This window comes from Tursiops truncatus, chromosome 2, assembly GCF_011762595.2.
Source record: "Tursiops truncatus isolate mTurTru1 chromosome 2, mTurTru1.mat.Y, whole genome shotgun sequence".
Lineage (NCBI taxonomy): Eukaryota > Metazoa > Chordata > Mammalia > Artiodactyla > Delphinidae > Tursiops > Tursiops truncatus.
Genome location: NC_047035.1, coordinates 139,555,050 through 139,574,404, shown reverse-complemented (window position 1 = coordinate 139,574,404; position 19,355 = coordinate 139,555,050). Strand labels below are relative to the sequence as shown.

Sequence of the window (19,355 nt, the reverse complement as noted above, 5' to 3'; positions counted from 1 at the left end):
GGTGCACGGGCTTAGTTGCTCCGCGGCATGTGGGATCTTCCCCGGCCAGGGATTGAATCCATGTCCCCTGTGTTGGCAGGCAGATTCTTATCCACTGGGCCACCAGGGAAGCCCTGTTTGTTTTTTTTTAATAAGGACATTGTAAATCTTCTTCATGGGGTCCTTGAAAGATATAAAAAAGATAACATGTATTTCTTATTTTAAAGTTTATTAAAAGAATAACAATGAGATATAAGCTTAAAGGAGGAGGGGAAGTGAAAGGGGGAAATCATCAAGTCAGTAACAAAAGAAAAGTGATGAAGAGTTTAATTGAGAAAAAAAGTCCAACTTTCCTGAGGGGAAAGAGATTCCCTACAGAGCCCACTGAGGGTCTGTGGGTCCAGGGGGTCGGACACCTTCAGACACCATGGAGGACCCCGGGCAGGGCTGGGTCCCCGGGCTCCAGGCCCAGTGGGAACTTCCTTCTCAGACCCCCGTACCTTCCAGCTCAGCATACCCTGTGCCCCTTAGAACCCTGGGAAGCATCACCCCACACAGTATCCACCAGCTCCCCCAGAAGGTCCCTCGAATCGTTTTCTCTATTCACGTAGCGAGCTCACTGAGCAAACGCAGCTCTGGGGCAAGCCCCCAGCACCCGTGGGTGAATTGAGGTCACCACCACCCCAGCAGTGCCAGGTGAATCTCCATACAGGCGGGGGCTGGGGGGGGGCGGGGTGAGGGCTGGGGCTGTCACCCTGTGTCGCCTGATGTGCCTCCTCCTCCCTCAGGAAACAGCGGCGTGAACTCTTCCCTTCGTCTGCCGTGGGCGCACACAGAGCATGTGACAGGCAAGGCCGCAGCCTGAGCCCCTGCTCCTCCCTGCCCGCGGCTCCCCCACCTTCCTGAACCCACCCGGCCTCTGATCTGCACGCCCACAGTTCCCACTGGGCAGAACCTGAAAGTCACATTCCCCTCTGTCGGACACCTACGCTGTGTACCAGGTGCTCACCTCACCTGCGAGGTAGGTAAATTGTCCCCATTTTACAGATGGGGAGACTGAGGCAAAAAAGCAGCGAATAGGTTGCTGTAGGCCACACAGCTGGGATTGGCAGCCCACCTGGCTCTGAGGTCTTCCAGCTCACCTTTCTGCCCCAGCCCCAGTACCCAGCAGGGACAGAGCAGTGTGATGCAGAGGGTGCTGAGTGAGGCTGCATGGGGAGGGGGCCTCTAAGGGACATGGGAGCCCCGGCTGCAGGGTTTACGGCAGCCTCTGAGGGATGGGCACAGAGGAGATGCCCCCTCCCCTGTGAGCACACTCCAGGGACTCTCGTTCTTTTTCCGGGCTTGCAGCACTCCACTGAGGGGACGCCCGGAATCCCTTATCCCCCTCCCCCACTGTTGGATACGTAGGTTATTTCTAGTCTTGCTAAGACAACAGTGCTGTGATGACTACCCTTGTGATGACATCCCTTTGCATGAGTGTGTGTGTGTGTGTGTGTGTGTGTGTGTGTGTGTGTGTGTGTGTAGGATAAATTCTCCAGGCAGGCCCCACAGATGGGATGCTGGGCCTCTCGCCAGGAGGACACAGTTTCCAGGAGGACCCCTCACTGGGACTCACCCAAGCTCACTCCAGGCCCAGCCAGTCCCCAAGAGCCAGTTGCCCAGAAAGACTGCCCAGAACCACCAATAGCCTTTCCCTATGCCAGAGGTCTGTTTGGTTGGCTAGTTGGGGTTTTTTAGCCAAAGGTCAGTGCTGGGCTACAGTCTTGGGTGCACAAGGTACAGAGCTGGTCTGGGCAGATTGTTATGCAACTCAGACACGAAAACAGAGCTTGGGGAGCAGAGAGGTTCATGCTGGGCTGCCTGCCAGGGAAGAAGGGGATGTAGGGGCCCCACCCATACAGAAGGCCTGAGGGGTTCAGGGAAGGCGCAGTGACCACCCAGTCCCAGGGAAATGGGTCCAGCCATCGCCCCAGTCCCTCAGCCCCATTCCCTGCATTCCTGGGAGTCTGTCCAGAGTGTCTACGTGAGCTCAGAAGCCAGTCTGGGCAGGTACTGAGACTGGATGGCCATTTCCTTCCCCTTTGCCAGCTCTGGCCCCTCAGCTGCCTACACGGGGTCCCCCACTGATGCAGGAACATCCAATGGGGCCTCCCCTGTGCCCACAGCCCTGACCCTTCAGCATGGTAGTGAGCTCTGTGACAGCAGAGTGGGTCTGGGTCATGGGTACCCAGCACAGAGCCTGGCACATCACAGATGCCCAGTGCTGTGCCCCACTGAACACCCTGACAGTGGCACACCGGCAGGGAATGGGGACAAAGCCGTGCCTGGCCGAGGGCCCCCAAACAGGACCCACCCTGGGGAGGACAGGAAAGGGGGGTTCCATCAGCACTTCAGCCAGAGCTATCAGCAACAAATTAACAAGAGAGGAGGAAGAGAAATGAAGAAATCCTTCCCCCAGAGCCTGAGGTCACTTGCGGCGAGGCTGGAGGAGCCCAAGCCAGCTTCCTTCAAATGGTACATATATTATATGACATCCCTAGATAGAGAGTCCAGTTTCTTTCACCTTTTGTGCATTTCAGGAATTTTTTTAGCTAATTAACTTAAGGGCTCTGGTGCCTAGGATTGGGGATTCTAACAAGCCTGGTTTCAGACACAAGGCTTCAGGTGTCCCTGCTCACTTCTGTTCTTAGTAAGTTTTCCCTGCGTCTGTGCGCCAGGGCGAGCTCATTAAACAAAGTGGCCATGCCGATTGTCTGCTCCCTGACCGCCGGTGAGGAAAGACTGCTTCAATGGCGGTGTCAGAAGAGGCAATGGATCCCACTGCAAAGTGCATTCAACTCCCCTGCAGACACACTAATCAGGAGGTGACACAGAGCCGCGCAGTCCCCAGTTTCCATACACATCGATGCCTGGCAACTAGCATGTTTTCGTTTTACTCCAGCTGCCTCCACCCTTCGTAAGTGGAGGCTGAAAAACCAGCCCATTTCGGCAACTCCTGACCGTCTGCTCCGGTGAGAATCTGGGTCATCTCACCCGCTGCTCACTGCCAGGTGCTGATGGCAAGCCTCCGGGCCTTTGCTTGTGTGTCCCTCTGCCTGGGGAGCCTCCTGCTACTATCCTTTTAGAAAGAGGTAGAATCGTGACTGTCACACATATATAAAAATGAACAGGTGTTAAAGAGTGTATTATGGGCTTCGCTGATGGCGCAGTGGTTGAGAGTCCGCCTGCCGATGCAGGGGACACGGGTTCGTGCCCCAGTCCGGGAAGATCCCACATGCCGCGGAGCGGCTGGGCCCGTGAGCCATGGCCGCTGAGCCTGCGCGTCCGGAGCCTATGCTCCGCAACGGGAGAGGCCACAACAGTGAGAGGCCCACGTACCGCAAAAAAAAAAAAGAGTGTATTATACTCCTAAATCAATAAGAGAGGTATTATAATCAGTTCAAAAGAGAATGTGAAGAACAGACACATTTATTGATCAGGACTATTGAAACGAATGTGGACACAGAGGCAATACTGAGGAGGGGAAGTCAGTCTGTTCTACAGATCGGTTCAGAATCTACAGTGTAGACAGGAATTAGTTTGAATCACTATCAGTTACCTGCAATTTGCAGAGTTGTAAAATAGCCTTCATAGACTGGAATCCGATAATCCCAGGGATGTCCTGCAAGTTGAGATACTGCAGAGCTTTTCCACAGATTGTACAAAGACTCACCTTCAGCCTTGACCACCCAACGTTCTTCACCTGACCTGCTTGAGGCCACGCCTCCTCAAGGACGCCCTCCCTGGCTCCAGGCGGGGTAGGTGCCATCCACTCAGCCCCCGAGTCCCTGCAACTTCTGATCACACTGTCTCCTCCGTCAGACTATGAGATTCTTAAAAAAGAAGTTGCATCTTCTTGGGACTTCCCTGGCAGTCCAGTGGTTAAGACTCTGTGCTTCCACTGAAGGGGACATGGGTTCAGTCCCTGGTTTTGAAACTGAGATCCTGCATGCCTTGCAGTGCAGCCGAAAATAAATAAATAAATAGAAGTTGCATCTTCTCTACCTGTCATTGTGCCTGTGAGAACTCAAGAGACATTTGTTGAATGAATGAATGAGAGAACAAAGGAACAATACAGGGTCCTTAAACCAGGGTGGTCCACGGGGTGCCCCCATAAGACAGTAAAAGACCTGTGATGCAGCAGTTGAAGGTCAGCAGTGCCTCGTGAAAATGTGTACGTCTCCAGCTTCATCTTATTAAGGGCATCTCAGAAATAAGGCTCTGAGAGCAGACAAGCTTGGAAATGCTGGGTTAAACATAAACAGCTTCTTTGCTTTTTCCCTTTTCATCACAGCACATCTGAGAGCCTTTGATATATCAGAGTGACCTATGAATCTCTCAGAAGGAGAATGCAATGTTCCAGCATTGTACATGCTTATCGGATGGTGAAGCAAAGTTTTTAAATGGAGCAAAGGCAAAGGTTCTGGAGAATTCACATTGAGAAACACCAATTTAATCCAACTGACTTGATGTATTTAATAATACATAAATTATTATCCCCTGGGTCAGAATTCTGGCTCCAGCATTAGTGTTCCTGTGGCCTTGGACAAGTTAATGTCTCTGCACCTCAGTGTTTTCAGCTATAAAATGGGACTAAACTTACTTCAGAATTGCCGGGGGGGACCAAGTCAGTTACTGTGAGGAAAACACTTAGCATAGAGCCTGGTACAGGGTGTACTCAATAAATGTGAACCATATCATTACTGTTTCTAAAAACATGAAGGGCCATTTATTGACTGTGCCTTTGCATCATCTCACTTGATCCTCACAACAAGCCTGAGGCCAGATGAGGAAGATGAGGCAGATGAGGACAGAGCACTTAGGAGGTGAAGTCACTGGCCCAAGGCCTTGCAGCCGGCAAGCATCCAGCATTCTTGGACCAGGCGCGAGGCCCTAAGAACAAGCTTAGCCAAGGGCTTGGCGTGAAGTAGTTGCTTAAGAAAGACTGGTTTCTCCTCTCCCACCCTCGTCCCTCCTTCCCTTACAGCCAAGAGCCATGCCGGGCCCCAGTGTGAAGGTCACCCCTGGCCAGGGTTGTGGTGGGATGGACAGTGCTCAAGCCAAGGGCTCCCGGGTGCACGGGCAGCGAAGGACACAGGCTGAGCCTGGCCTTCCTCCCCACCCCCAGCTGAGACGCTCCCTGCCCTTTCTCTTCCTCATCTTTCCCCCCACCCCGGCCCAACACGCCCCCATTTTTATCTGGCGACTTGAGAACCCAGGGGTCCCTCCCTGCTCTTCAGCCATCCTGGTGACAGGGCTTCACTCTCAACACACACAAGAGGCTTAAAATCGTTCTTGATTTTAAGAACGAAGCCTGCACCCTGGGCCTCGAGCTGGCCGGCTGGCCAGGCCACCTGGGGCTGCCCACAGGCTAAACGCAGACCTACACAGAGCCCCACCCCACCCAAAACACTGCCCCGACTGAAGGCTTGCTCAGAAAAATGACTCAGCTTGAGTGCTCAGACGTAATTTTCCACGTTTTATGCACTAAAGGTGTTTTCATAATAGCCGGGGATGATGAGCCAGAAGCAGGCTGTAAACAGAGCAAAAAAACCCGCCCTGGTCAGAGGCCCCACACACAGGCAGGGCCTCTGAGGCTATAAGCTTCTCCACAGTGGTGGCAGGGCCTCCTTCATGCCCACGTGCCAGGGGCTCCTTCCTTCACCCTGGCTGATAGCACAGGCCCTGCCCACCCCCCACCCTCAAATGACTGGAGACTCACCCAGGCCACTTCCTTTACTGAGGAGGGAGTTGAGTAACAAAGCTGGTCCTGCAGCCTCAGCGGCCTGCTCAGTCCTCCCCAGGTGCCTCGCACCTCCTGTGAGTCTGGAGGCCAGTGTCCTGGGACCGTGAATCTGGGGGCCCTGCTCTGAGCCAGGGCGGGGGTGGGGAGGTGCCATCGCACGGACAGGGAAGATGTTCCTCCCCACCAGCGATGACAGTGGTTGGGAGAAATGACACACATGTGCTGAAACAACTAATGGTGTTAAACTAGGAGGATGGTGCTTAATCCTCCCTAAGGCATCAGATGGAAGGGCTGCAGGAGGTGGGGCGGCCCTGCCGGCTCACTCCCCCCACCAACCCCCACTCTCATTCATTCATTCATTCATTTGTCAGGCACTTTCTAAGGGCCCACCTGTCAGCTTCACCCCAGGCCTTCCCATCTCAGCAAATGGCACCACCAGCTACTTTGGCCAAAAAAAAAGGAGTCATCTTTGATCCCCAATTTTTCTGATCCATCAGCAAATCCTGTCTGCTTTACATCCATTACACATCCAACATCAGCCCACGCCTCGGCCATGCTGCTCTCCTCTGGCTTGGATACTGCAGCAGCCACCAGCTGGACTCTTGACCCTTTGCCTTGGCCTCTATAATCCATTTCTTCAATCATCAAAGTGACCTCGACACAGCGTCATTCTGACTCCACCATTTCCTGTCTTCAAGTCCTCCACTGTGTCCTACTAAATATTAAAACTTTTGGGACTTCCCTGGTGGCGCAGTGGTTAAGAATCCGCCTGCCAATGCAGGGGACACGGGTTCGAGCCCTGGCCCGGGAAGATCCCACATGTGGCAGAGCAACTAAGCCCCTGCGCCACAACTACTGAGCCTGCGCTCTAGAGCCCGTGAGCCACAACTACTGAAGCCTGCGTGCCTAGAGCCCGTGCTCCGCAGCAAGAGAAGCCACTGCAGTGAGAAGTCCGCGCACCACAAAGAAGAGTAGCCCCTGCTCGCTACAATTAGAGAAGGCCTGTGCGCAGCAGTGAAGACCCAACGCAGCCAAAAATAAATAAATAAATTTATTTGTTTAAAAAAACTTTTAAGGAAATTAAGCAGACCACCTTCAGCATCAGGCTATAAAGAGATAAAATGAACAGAAGAAGAGAAGAAGGGCCCAGGGGTGGAACTGTGCATAAACGAGAACTTGCTATATGACGGGGAGGCATCACCAACCAGTGGGGAAAAGACAGACTCTTTTATAAATGGTGTTGGGACAAGTGGTGATCCATATGGAAAAAGTAAAATTAGATCCCCAACTAACACCACACACACAACTCCAGGTGGATTCCAGGCTTACTTGTGAATAACAAAATTTTTAACACATTTAGAAGAAAATCTAGGAGAATATTTTTATGACCTCAGGGTAAGGAAGGATTTCTTTTTTAAACAAACCTTTTGTTAATTAGAATATGCATTTAAAAAGTGCACACTGTAAGTGTGCAGCTCCATAAAATTTCACAAAGTGAACCCAGCTTTGTACTCTGCACCCACGCCAAGAAATAGGATGCAACCAGCAACTCGGAGAGCTTCCCTGTGCTTTTTGATAGGGAAGAATATCGTAGGTGCAAAAAGCATCAGCTGTGAAGGAAAATATAATGAGTTTGATGACATTAACATTCAAATCTTCAGTTCAACAAAAAATACCATGAACAAGATTGAAAGATATGCCACAATCTGGGAGGAGATACTTGCAATACATACGACCAGCAGGAGATTGGTTTCCAGAATATATAAAGGACTTCTGCAAATCAAGAAGACGACCAACCCAACAGAAAATTCAGCAGAAGTTGTGAACAAATACCTCCTAGGAAAAGAAACCCGTATGTATGGCCAATAATCATATGAGAAAAGAGGCTCTACCTTGCTGGTATCAGAGAAATGTAAATTAAAACAACAATGAGATATTATGTCTCACCCATCAAATTGGCAAAAATTAAAACAAAACAAAACTGGCGCTACCCAGTGTGGCCCCCACGGCTGTTGGAGGAACAGATAAGGCCACTTGACAGGGGCATGATGTGGTATCTTACCAGGTTGAAGGCAAGCGTATCCATGACCTAGCCTTTCCTCCCCCAAGTACAGACTCTACAGAAGCTCTCATCTGAGTGCCCCGGGAAGGAAATTGGAAACATCATCAAAGTAAGAGACAGTCATGCAGTGGAAATGGCCTGGCAATTAAAGTAAGCAAAATAGAAGTGAATTATCAATTAGATACAGCAAACAGGACATGTGTTCAAGGCAAGACATGAGAGGTGGGAGCAAAACCAGAGCCTTCAGGAGGAGAGAGAGCCCACCTGAAGGGGCTGACCATGGGTAGGTGAGACACAGGCTGGGCCTCGAGCACTGGGGAGAATTTACATGTGAAGAAATGGGAGGAAAAAAAGCCTTTTTTTTTTTTTGTCTCACTCACTTTACAAGTAATAAAGGTAAGCTCCAAGAAGGGAAATGACTTGCCTGCCACATTGGGGACCAAGCTGAGATGGTAAGTGGGCCTCACCTGCAATTCTGAGCTCTTTCTCTTCTGCCCCCTGTCCCCTCCTCCCCATCCAATGGTCCCACCTCACAAAGGGCTGGACCAGTGCAGTAGCCCCCCTGCCTCTTGTTCTCCACTCTGCACGTGGCCTCAGAGGCTTTCTTAGCCCAGCACCGTAGTCACACAGCTCCCCTGCTCAGAAGCATCTACAGCTCCCCTCAACTCCAAGTCCAAACCCTTAGTGGTCTCCTATTTGAGGGAGTGATACATTTTTCACTAGGCTCACAGATTCTGTGGGCCAAGAATTTGGACAGGGCTCCGAGGGGCCGGCTTGTGTCTGCTCCACAGCATCTGGAGCCTCAGCTGGAGGACTTGAAAGCAAAGGGCTGCAACCCTGAAGGCACCTTCATTCCCATGGGGTGATTGATGCTGGAGACGGATCAGCAGAGATCTTAGCTGGGCACTGGCTGGAACTTCTACATGAGGCCCTGCTGTGTGTCCTGGGCTTCCTCACAACGTGGCTGATGGGGTCAAAGTGCAAGAGGGAGAAATAGAGAGAGGGGGGCAGAAGACTTATCACTTTTTGTGACCTAGCCTTGAAGCCCACACTGCATCACTTCTGCTGCATTTTCTTCATCATAGCAGCTACTAGGACTTCCCTGGTGGTGCAGTGGTTAAGAATCCGCCTGCCAATGCAGGGGACACGGGTTCGAGCCCTGGTCTGGGAAGATCCCACATGCCGCGGAGCAACTAAGCCCGTGCGCCACAACTACTGAGCCCACGTGCTGCAACTACTGAAGCCCACGTGCCTAAAGTCTGTGCTCCGCAACAAAAGCCACCGCAGTGAGAAGCCAGCGCACCGCAACAAAGAGTAGCCCCCACTTACCGCAACTAGAGAAAGCCCTCGCGCAGCAACGAAGACCCAACACAGCCAAAAATAAATAAATAAATTTACTTAAAAAAAAAAAAAAAGCAGCTACTAAATCCTGCTCAATCTCAAGGAGAGGAGAAATGGAGAGGGAGCAGCAAGCTTTTAGAAGACCATGTGGGACCAGAAATATTTCTGTGGCCATTTTTAGACAGTAGATATAGGAAAACGCTAGTATTTAGAGCTGAGTTGGGGCAGATTCACAGCAGGCCTTGAATAGGAGCCTCTCAGGCCATGTGCAAAGTGGAGAACAAGAGGCAGGGAGGCCAATGAGGAGGCTACTGCACCCAGTCCAGGCCTTTGTGAGGTGGGGCCATAAGGGCTGGGAGGAAGGGATGGGGTGGGGGGCAATAGAAAAGGTACAGAATTGCAGGTGAGGCCCACTTACCATCTCAGCTTGGTCCCCAACATGGCAAGTCATTTCCCTTCTTGGAGTTTACCTTTATTACCTGGAAAATGAGTGGCACAAAAATAAACAAACAAAAGAAGGAGGTTTCTTATTCATATTATGGACCCTTTGAGAATCTGATGACAGGAATGAACCCTCTCCTCAGGGGAAGAAAGATGCACTCAGGCACCTACACGTGGAATTAGGCTAAGGCTTCTGCAGGGCTCAGAGTCAGCCTAGCTCAGTAGTTAGGGTGGGGCCGCTGGACCCAGAATGTCTGGGTATGAATCCCGCCTCCACTGCTCACCAGGAAAGAGAACCTGGGTGAATGACTTGACCTCTCTGTGCCTCTGTTTCTCCACTTGTAGCAGTTAGCAATGCGTTTGGCTGTAGGTAACTGAGGACCCCAGTGTTCAGTGGTTTTGGCAAAATGGCGACTCTGTTCCTGTCATCTGGAAAAGCCCAGATGTATATGGTTGCTGGTGTTGGTTGGGGAGCTCAGACAGAGGATTTTTGTCCCTCCTCTTAGAAAAGCTCAGGGGAGGGGAGGGATAAATTAGGTGTAAGGGATTAACATATACATAGCACTATATATAAAATAGATAAACAACAGGATTTACTATATAACACAGGGAACTGTATTCAGTATCTTGTAATAACCTACAGTGGAAAAGAATCTGAAAAAAATATATATATATAATTGAATCACTTTGCTGTACACCTGAAACTAACACAATACTGTAAATCAACTATACCTCAATTAAAAAAACAAACAAACAAAAAAATTCTTCACCCTGAAGACCTGCCCTTGAACTCATTGTCCGGAGTGGAGGCACGTGAACCACCCACCTGAGTGAGGGTGAGGGCTGGAGCATCAGCTCAGTGGTTCTCACCCCCGACAGGACCTATGGAAATGTGTGGGGATATTTCAGGTTGCCACAGTGATTGGACATCTGCAAGGCAGGGAAGAGTTTTACATGAAGCATTGTTCCCCCCAATGCCAAAAGCGTCCCCCTTTGAAAAACTCTGAGGCTCTTCTGGTCTCTATCGCGGGGGCAATGAAGAAGGAAGGGTGGGGAATGCGGGCAGGTCAGCCAGCCCACGGCACAGAGGCTGCTGCGAGGCGCATGGGTAAGTGCTCAGGTCAAGGCACAAGCAAGGGACTTCCCTAGTGGCGCAGTGGTTAAGAATCCTCCTGCCAATGCAGGGAACATGGGTTCGTAGTCCTGGTCCGGGAAGATCCCACATGCTGTGGAGCAACTAAGCCCGTGCGCCACAACTACCAAGCCTGCGCTCTAGAGCCCGCGAGCCACATGCAGCTACTGCAGCCCATGCACCTAGAGCCCGTGCTCTGCGACAAGAAAAGCCACCACAATGAGAATCCTGTGCATCGCAACAAAGCGCTCTGCAACTAGAGAAAGCCCGCGTGCAGCAAAGAAGACCCAACGCAGCCAAAAATAAATAAATTTTTTTTTAAAAAAGAAGAAGGCAGGGCTTCCCTGGTGGCGCAGTGGTTGAGAGTCCGCCTGCCGATGCAGGGGACAAGGGTTCGTGCCCCGGTCCGGGAAGATCCCACATGCCGCAGAGCGGCTGGGCCCGTGAGCCATGGCCACTGAGCCTGCGTGTCCGGAGCCTGTGCTCCGCAACACAGAAGAGGCCACAACAGTGAGAGGCCTGGGTGCCGCAAGAACAAAAAAAAAAAAAAAAAAAAAAAAAAAAAAAAAAAAAAAAAAAAAAAAGAAGAAGGCACAAGCAAATGTTGGGGTCCCCTGAGGGCCCAGAGACTGCAGATGAGGCCCTCTGAGACCAGAGCCCCTGGGACCCTGCCAGGCCTCATGGCCAAGAAGAGACTGCAAAAAACCAACCACAGGACCAGGAGGTGCACGCAAGTGGGGACACAGAGCTTCTCTTCTTGTGCACTGGTTTTCCTCCCAGCATCTTGCTTCTCTTTGAAGCCTGCCTTGCCCTCGGGAGGGCCGCCCAGAGCGTCCCGCCACATCCTGCTGTGTCATGCCACATCCCACCGTCTGTCCCCAAAGGGATCCTGATTCAGCAGCAGACGCAGCAGGACAGGTGAAAGGAAGTGGGGGAAACGTCACTGCTGCCAGTCACCACGTCCGTCCGCTGGCCCAGTTCCCAGCAGGCAGGGAGTCAGCAGCCCCCTGTGGCCAAAGCCACAGCCCAGCCCCGCCAGCGGGCCAGCAGCATGGCTGACAGGACACGTGCTGCCTTCAGGACTGGGGGATGGAGAGGTCTGGGGAGGACGTGTGTGTCCCCTCCCCTCTCCCCCCCCTCCAGGCCTGAGGGACAGAGAACCAGACCTCACCATTCCCGGGGGTTGACCCGACCCCCCCCCAGCCTGAGGGTCACCACCCTGGGGAGCAGGTCAGGAAGTCGGCCCTCTGCTCACAGCTGGAGCCCAAACCCTAGGCTTTGTGTACCTTTGTTTAAAGATAGTGGGTTTTGTTGTCGCTATTCTGATGATAAAAGCAAATCCAAATCGTGCTCACTGTCGAAAGTTTGAAAGGCACAAAGAAGTAAAAATCCAGCCTCCAGCCGGTCACCTAGGACAACCATTCTCAGCCTGTTGGCATATTTCCTTCCATTTTTTTCCGTGTGTGTGTGTGTGTGTGTGTGTGTGTGTGTGTGTGTGTGTGTGTGTATACAAGCTTCGTTTTACATGCTTATTACCAGCTCCATTTAAAATTTTAAAACTATATGATTTTTGCTTTAAAACACTATAGATCAGTCAATGCCAACTCTTCCTCCTCCCACCCAGTTCCACCAATGTCCCCTTCCCCAGCATCACCCGTGTGATGTGGTGAGCACAGAGAGCGGTGGTCCCCAGGAATGGCCCTTAGGAAGCCAGAGGTGGGCACTCATTTCCAGAACCTGTTTCCAAGCAGGAGATTTGCTGATTTACCCACCAAGTCCCCGGCCACACAGGGAATTCCCTCCATGAGTGGGAGGGGCCTCTGTCCATAGCTCCCCCCACTAACACACAAAGGAGGCCACAGGACGTGGGCGCTGGGGGCTACTGTTTCGGAACTTCTGGGCTGTTCCTCATCCCTCTTGCCCTTCCCCAAATTCAGGAGAAACCAATTTTCTCACCCTCCAAGGTTGGCCAAGGTATTTGAGTTCTGGTGACTACAGAGCCAGTGTGAGATGGACAGTTTCCTGCAGGAAGGTATGGGTGGGTCACAGGCTGGGCTCTTAGAGCTGGAAAAGTCTTCGGGTAATTCTAGCTGCCCTCCCTGAGGACCTGTTGTGTGCAGGGCCTCATGCCAAACATTTTATAGAATTAGTTCATCCCATGCATGTGACATCTCAGCAGGGGAGGTATTATCCCCATTTAATGGATGAAGAAACTGAGGCTCAACCAAGTTAAGCCACAGGTCAGCTTCCTTATGGATGCATCCGGCATCTGAGGCCAAGAGAGCAGAGATAACCTGCCCAGAGTGGGGACCGGCCTAAAGCAAGTCTTGTCCCTTGGACTGAGCCTGGCTGCTTCTGTCTGAGAGGACTGGGGACTTTGCCTTGGACACAGGCCAGATACTAAGGCTCAAACAAACATGTCGGGCCCACAACCATGTTCCAGGCACCAGGCCTCCCCGACATCTGCCCACTGCTGCCCCACTGACTCATGGAGCCCAGAAAGTCCAAATTTTGTAAGGTCAACCCAACCACCCTGGGACTTCACCCCCTGTGCTTGTTGACGTGAGGGGCTATAAAGGCTTCTCCTTCTGGGTGTGTGGGCACAGGGACACACACGTGTGTGCTCTGTCTCCCAAACCAACTGTCCAGTCACAGGCCAAGGCTTCTGGGCCAGGAGTAGGAAGACCAGAGCTCCAGACCCTCCTTCCCCCAAGAATGCCCCGCGTGACCTTGGCCGGGTCTCACTCCCTTCCTGAGCCTCGGCCTCCTCATCTAAGGAATCCTAACCCTGTGATTCCTGAGGGGCAGGGATGGTGTAGACACATTTATTTTGCCCCACACTCAGGAATGGCTCTTCCACCAGCAATAGCCATTTACGTCTCACCTCATGAGTGAATTCTGATAGATTAGTAGTGACTGTCTGGAACACTGTGGAAAGGAGTCCACAGTTGTGTGGTGATGGATTAGCAATGTCTGCCACGGGCTAGGACAAAGAAGTGGCGGCATGTGTGATGTGTCTTTGCCATAATATCATCCCCCAAGTGTCTGTCCCAAGTGAACCTTCAAGGAGTTCATTTGGGGAAATGTTCCCCACAGGTGAGTTGCCCCAATAACCTCATTTCTGGGAAGACCGAGTCCTTGGAGAAATTATGCAACTGTTGAGAGGGGATTTTGCATTGGTTCATGCTTTCCTTAGCCACTTCCTGTCCCAGATAACCAGCTCCAGTGCCTGCACTGGGGTTTATCTGTGAGGTCACCGCTGCTTTGAGGTCTCCGATTCCGAGGACTCCGTCACAGAGAACAATGTTTGTAGGCTGCGTACTTTCCTGGCAGTGCCCCTGCTTCTAAATGCCCCCATTACCAAAACTTACACCTCCTCCTGACCCACTCTTGGTTGACATGCAAATTCAGACCTGATTTATGTGGCTGAGATGGCAGAACACCTGACCCTCCTAGGAGTGCATGCTAAAAGCAGAAACTTAAATCTAGCGGTGGAATTCCAGACATTGTGGCAGGTAGATGGGGACACACCTGAGGATGTGGGGATGGTTTGACATTCATTGAATCAGCCTGGCCAGTGAGTGGCTTCACCCCACCTTTGTCACTGTTTGCCCAACCCTGAGCAGGTCTCTGCTGTATTTCCTCCTGGGACAATCTTGTTTGGCTCTGATAGATGATTCCACTCCACCCTGTTTCCCAAGCCTCCTGGGTTGTAGGACTCCTCACCCAGTGCTGAGGGCCAAAGGAAGAGCCCTATGCTGGTCAGTGGCTCTAAATCGCGGAGAATGACTTGGGCAGTTGTAAGCAGATAGGGTACGGGTTCCCTGGAGAAAAAGAACCAGGCATGACTTTCTTGACATAAGAGAAGCCATTTTTGGCCTAAGCCATTTAGTGATCTAAGCCTGGCCACAGTGCTTGCCCTTGAACAAGTCTCAGTAATTAATGATCTTAAGGGAAGTGAGGGAATGCAGGAACAAAGGAAAAGCAGTCAAGAAACAATAGTTCAGCGATAAGACAGAGTCCCAGTCCCTCCTCAAGGGATATACATCACAACCTGATACACATCTTTGAGTTCTGCTGGAACTAAGGCCCCCACCCAGGTGGAGGATGGTAACTACATGCTGAGACCCCCAGATTGGTCAGAACCTAAGAAACGATGATGACTTTTTCTGACCCTCGTGACTTCAGTCAACTAAAGCTTGGACTCTGTCCACCTTTGCCCCAATTCTATGCTAAATTCTCCTCTGCTCAGGCCCCTTCATGAATATGCATGTCCCCTTAGCTTAGAAGTTTCCCAGTTTTGCTATTTGAAGAGATACTGCTTTGGGAAAGATCCCACTTGCTGCAAGTAATAAATCCTTCCCTCTTTGACTTGGTTGGGTCTTTTGGCTCTACACCCACCAAGAGGCGATCCCAGTTAGGGGGTAACACAGTGGGGAGCCTTCTATAGGACCCCAGAATTTCCCTGAGAGAAGGAATCCCACTTCCACCCACTACATGCGGCCTTTCCACAACCCCTCACCAAATGGATGCTCAGTTTCCACTTAAATGCCTCCAGAGACAGGGAACTCAGTTGGAAGGTTTGGAAATTCTAGGCATCTTTTACTTCTTCCTTGTGTTTTTAGGTAGATTCAAATTTTCTACAATGAAATCATTCATTCAACAAATATTTATGGTGGGGTGATGAACTGGGAGATTGGGATTGACATGTATACACTAATATGTATAAAATGGATAACTAATAAGAACTTGCTGTATAAAAACAAAAAAACACCACAAATATTTATGGAGCCCCTACTATGTGCCAGGCACTGTTATAGCCATTGAGGAACAGCAATGAGCAAAACGGATATAAATCCCTGCTCACGTAGAGCTGACATTCTAGTGGGAGAAGAAAGGCAACAAACAAACAAATGAGGAGAATATAGTGTGTCCAATGAGGAAAAGTGCTGTGAGGCAAGGGAAGGGGAGTGGGGAGTGCTGTTTGCATTTTAACATACTGGAGGCAGTGAAGGTGACATCTGAGCAAAGTCCTGAGAGAGGAGTGGTCACATGGGTGTCAAGGAAGAGAGGTCCAGACAGGGAACCGCCAGTGTAAAAGGCCCTGAGGTAGGAATGCAATTGGAGGGATAGAGAAACAGCAGGGAGGCCATGTGCTGCAGCCAAGTGAGCCAGGGGAGGACTGATGAGATGAGATCAGGTCAGGATGGCACAGGGTGGGATGGATGGTGCTTACATATGTATAGCTTTTGTAATGCAAGAAGACAAATTGGTTAAACAGGAAAGGATTCTAGTAGAAGCACAAACCCAGAAGAAAAGAGTACCCAAATCCAATCATGGTGAGCCAAGCAAAAACCACACAGGGAACTTCATGATGGGACCAACATTTCTGGAGCTCTAACAGTGCCTGGCATGTCACCTGGAGCCATAGGGACAGGCTAACTTAGTTTTTATTTATTTATTATTTATTTTATTTATTATTTTATTTTTGGCTGCATTGGGTCTTCATTGCTGTGCACGGGCTTTCTCTAGTTGCAGCGAGCAGGGGCTACTCTTTGCTCGGTGCATGGACTTCTCATTGTGGTGGCTTCTCTTGTTGCAGAGCTCGGGCTCTAGGCGCGTGGACTTTAGTAGTTGTGGCATGCGGGCTCAGTAGTTGTGGCTCACAGGCTTCAGTGGCTGTGGCACGCAGGCTCAGTAGTTGTGGCGCACGGGCTTAGTTGCTCTGCGGCATGTGGGATCTTCCTGGACCAGGGCTTGAACCCATGTCCCCTGCCTTGGCGGGCGGATTCTTAACCACTGCGCCACCAAGGAAGCCCTAACTTAGTTTTTATAACCATATTAATCTAGGAAAAGAGAAACCAAATTACCATGCGGGGTGAGAGGCATAACAGAAAGGGCTGGGCTTCTTGGGGCCTAGTAGGGTGTGAAGGGGAAGGGTGTTTGCATTCTCAGGCCTGGCTCCAAGGTGGGCATGGAGTGTGCCCTCCTCTGCTCCCTTGGGCCTGTGTATGCCTCCCGGGACCCTCACAAGGAGAGGGTCTCTGGCAGGCAGTGGGAGTACCCAGGCATTGAGGGCCAAGGCATTTGTTATACAAGCCTTAGCGTGAGTCAGCCCCAGCAGTCCGGTAGGCCCTGTGTGTCCTGATCCTTGAGGGCCATTCAAAAGGATGGCAGCCAGCTCCCAATAGAACTCAACTGGGTCATTGTCTTTGTCATTGAACTAATATGCAACTTCTGTTGCCCAGGAAGCATGGTAAGCTCAGACATGCTCTGTGACTTGCAAACTAAGCTTGGGCTGAGGCCTCAGCTTCAGGCCTACCTGACTGCCCTGTTTCTCCTGGACTTGGAGCTACAGGCTGAGGCTACAACAGGGAACACGGACAGGCCCAGGGCAGGGAATGAGCAAACAGGCATCGCCAGGAGAGGGGGTAGGAGAGAAAGTGAGGCAGGGCAGGAGTTGAGGGAGGTGGAAGGCCACGGGGAGGTGATGGCTACAGAGTCCACACTTTCACCCTGAGCCTGGCCCAACCCCAGCCCGGCACAGCTGCCCAGGGACCGTAGAAGAACATTCAGAACTCTCAGTCCTTCACCAGAAGCTGACAAAGTGTCACTGTTACAGTCACCCGTCATGGACATAGAGCATTATTGTCTAAATGGTATTTTTGGGGTGTGTGTGTATGTGTGTTTATTCACTTTGATATTGAGAGAGAGGAGGCAGGGTCACATAACAGGCTCAGCACACTTTCGCCCAGGACTCAGGGAGAGGGTCCCAGGGGGTCCACGCCCCCACAGGGACTGTCACCCACACACTCCCCTTCCTCCCTCTGCCCCAGACCCCATATATCCGGCCTGGCCCAGTCCAGCAGTGCTTAGCCAGGTGAGCAGTTATGGCCAGCACCTGATGGCAAAGAGTATAGTAAGGTCCCTGCCCCAGCTACCAGCCCTTCCAGTGATCACTGGGGTCAGCCTGACACAGGTTCAAATTCTGACTGTCCCATTTCCCATACATGTGATCTTGAGCAAGTTAATATTTAATCCCTCTAAGACTAAATGTTCTCATCTGTAAAATGGGTAGTGCTTACTTTATAGGGTTGTTTGGAAGATTACATAAAATCCTGCATGTAAAGCACTTAGTACAGGGACTTCTGTGGTGGTCCAGTGGGTAAGACTCTGAGCTCCCAAGGCAGGGGGCCCAGGTTCGATCCCTGGTTGGGGAACTAGATCCCATATGCATGCCGCAACTAAGAAGCCCATGTGCCACAAGTAAGAAGCCCACATGCTGCAACTAAGACCCAGCAGAGCCAAAACAAACATATATATATATATATATATATATATATATATATAAAGCATAGCACGGTGCCAGCTCATAGCAAGTACTTGGTAAATGTTAGCCATCATGATTATTTTCATCATCATTACTGTCGGCATGACCACCTTACAATCTACTGTTCACACAGGATTTCACTGCCCAAGTCTGCATTTGTGTTTATGATGGCATTGGCATCAAGCAGTCCTTTTTAATTGCTGCTGGCTAACAAGAAAAGAACAGAAGTGGATTTAATGCATAAATGATGCACTGAAGCCAAGTGCAGCCCAAATGATGTAACAGCCCACTGTGCAAACAGAAGTATTGCAGTAATTCAAATAGAGAAAAGTAGTGGGAGAACTAAGTCATTCCCCAGCACATGGCAGCATCCACAGGCATGTCAAACTCAAAAGGAAATCTACTCTTACTGGTCAGTTTGGTTTCAGCCAAACAACATCATCCTTCCCATTAAACTAATATTGTCACTTTGAATTGTATTGGGTTTGTAGTTTTGTTTATTTATTTTTGCATTCTCTGTCCCTTTTTAAAAAATTTTTATTGAAATATAGTTGATTTACAGTGTTATATTAGTTTCAGGCGTATAGCAAAGTGATTCAATTATATATATACAATATATATATACATATATATATATTCTTTTTTATTTTTATTTTTTTTATTTATTTTTAAATTGGCTGCACCACACAGCATGTGGGATATTAGTTCCCCAACCAGGGATCGAACCCACATACCCTGCATTGGAAGCACAGAGTCTTAATCACTGGACTGCCAGGGAAGTCCCTATATATTCCTTTTTAGATTCTTTTCCATTATACATTATTAAACGATATTGAGTATAGTTCCCTGTGCTATTCATTAGGTCCTTGTTTGTTATCTATTTTATATATAATAGCGTGTATCTTTTAATCCCTTGTTTATTTTTATTATGTAAACTTCTCCAGAATGTACTGCTAAGTAAAAAAACAAATTGTAATATGCTACCTTTTGATTAAAAAAAGGGAAGTACAAGAATAGAGAGAGATAAATGTGTGTGTACATATAATTTGGGGGGTTTTGTTTGTTTGTTTGTTTGCAGAAAGAAATACTGGAAGGATAAATCAGATCTAATAAAAATTGGTATTCAAGGGACCTCCTTGGTGGTCCAGTGGGTAAGACTCCACGCTCCCAGTGCAGGGGGCCTGGGTTCCTCCCTGGTTGGGTAAGTAGACCCCACATGAATGCCGCAACAAAGAAGTCCGCATGCAGCAACTAAAAATCCCGCATGCTACAACTAAAAGAT

At 50.2% G+C, this 19,355-nt stretch overlaps 1 protein-coding gene across 3 annotated transcripts in view; it reads left to right on the top strand.

The window, feature by feature from the left end:
* BLM (BLM RecQ like helicase) overlaps window positions 1-11,333 on the top strand; it is a 113,858-nt gene extending 102,525 nt beyond the window's left edge. For all 3 annotated transcript variants that reach the window (XR_004525299.2, XR_012329609.1, XR_012329599.1), the window contains one exon: window positions 768-11,333. The gene's annotated coding sequence lies outside the window, so the exon portion shown is untranslated. The remainder of the gene's footprint in view (window positions 1-767) is intronic.
* Window positions 11,334-19,355: the final 8,022 nt, after the last annotated feature.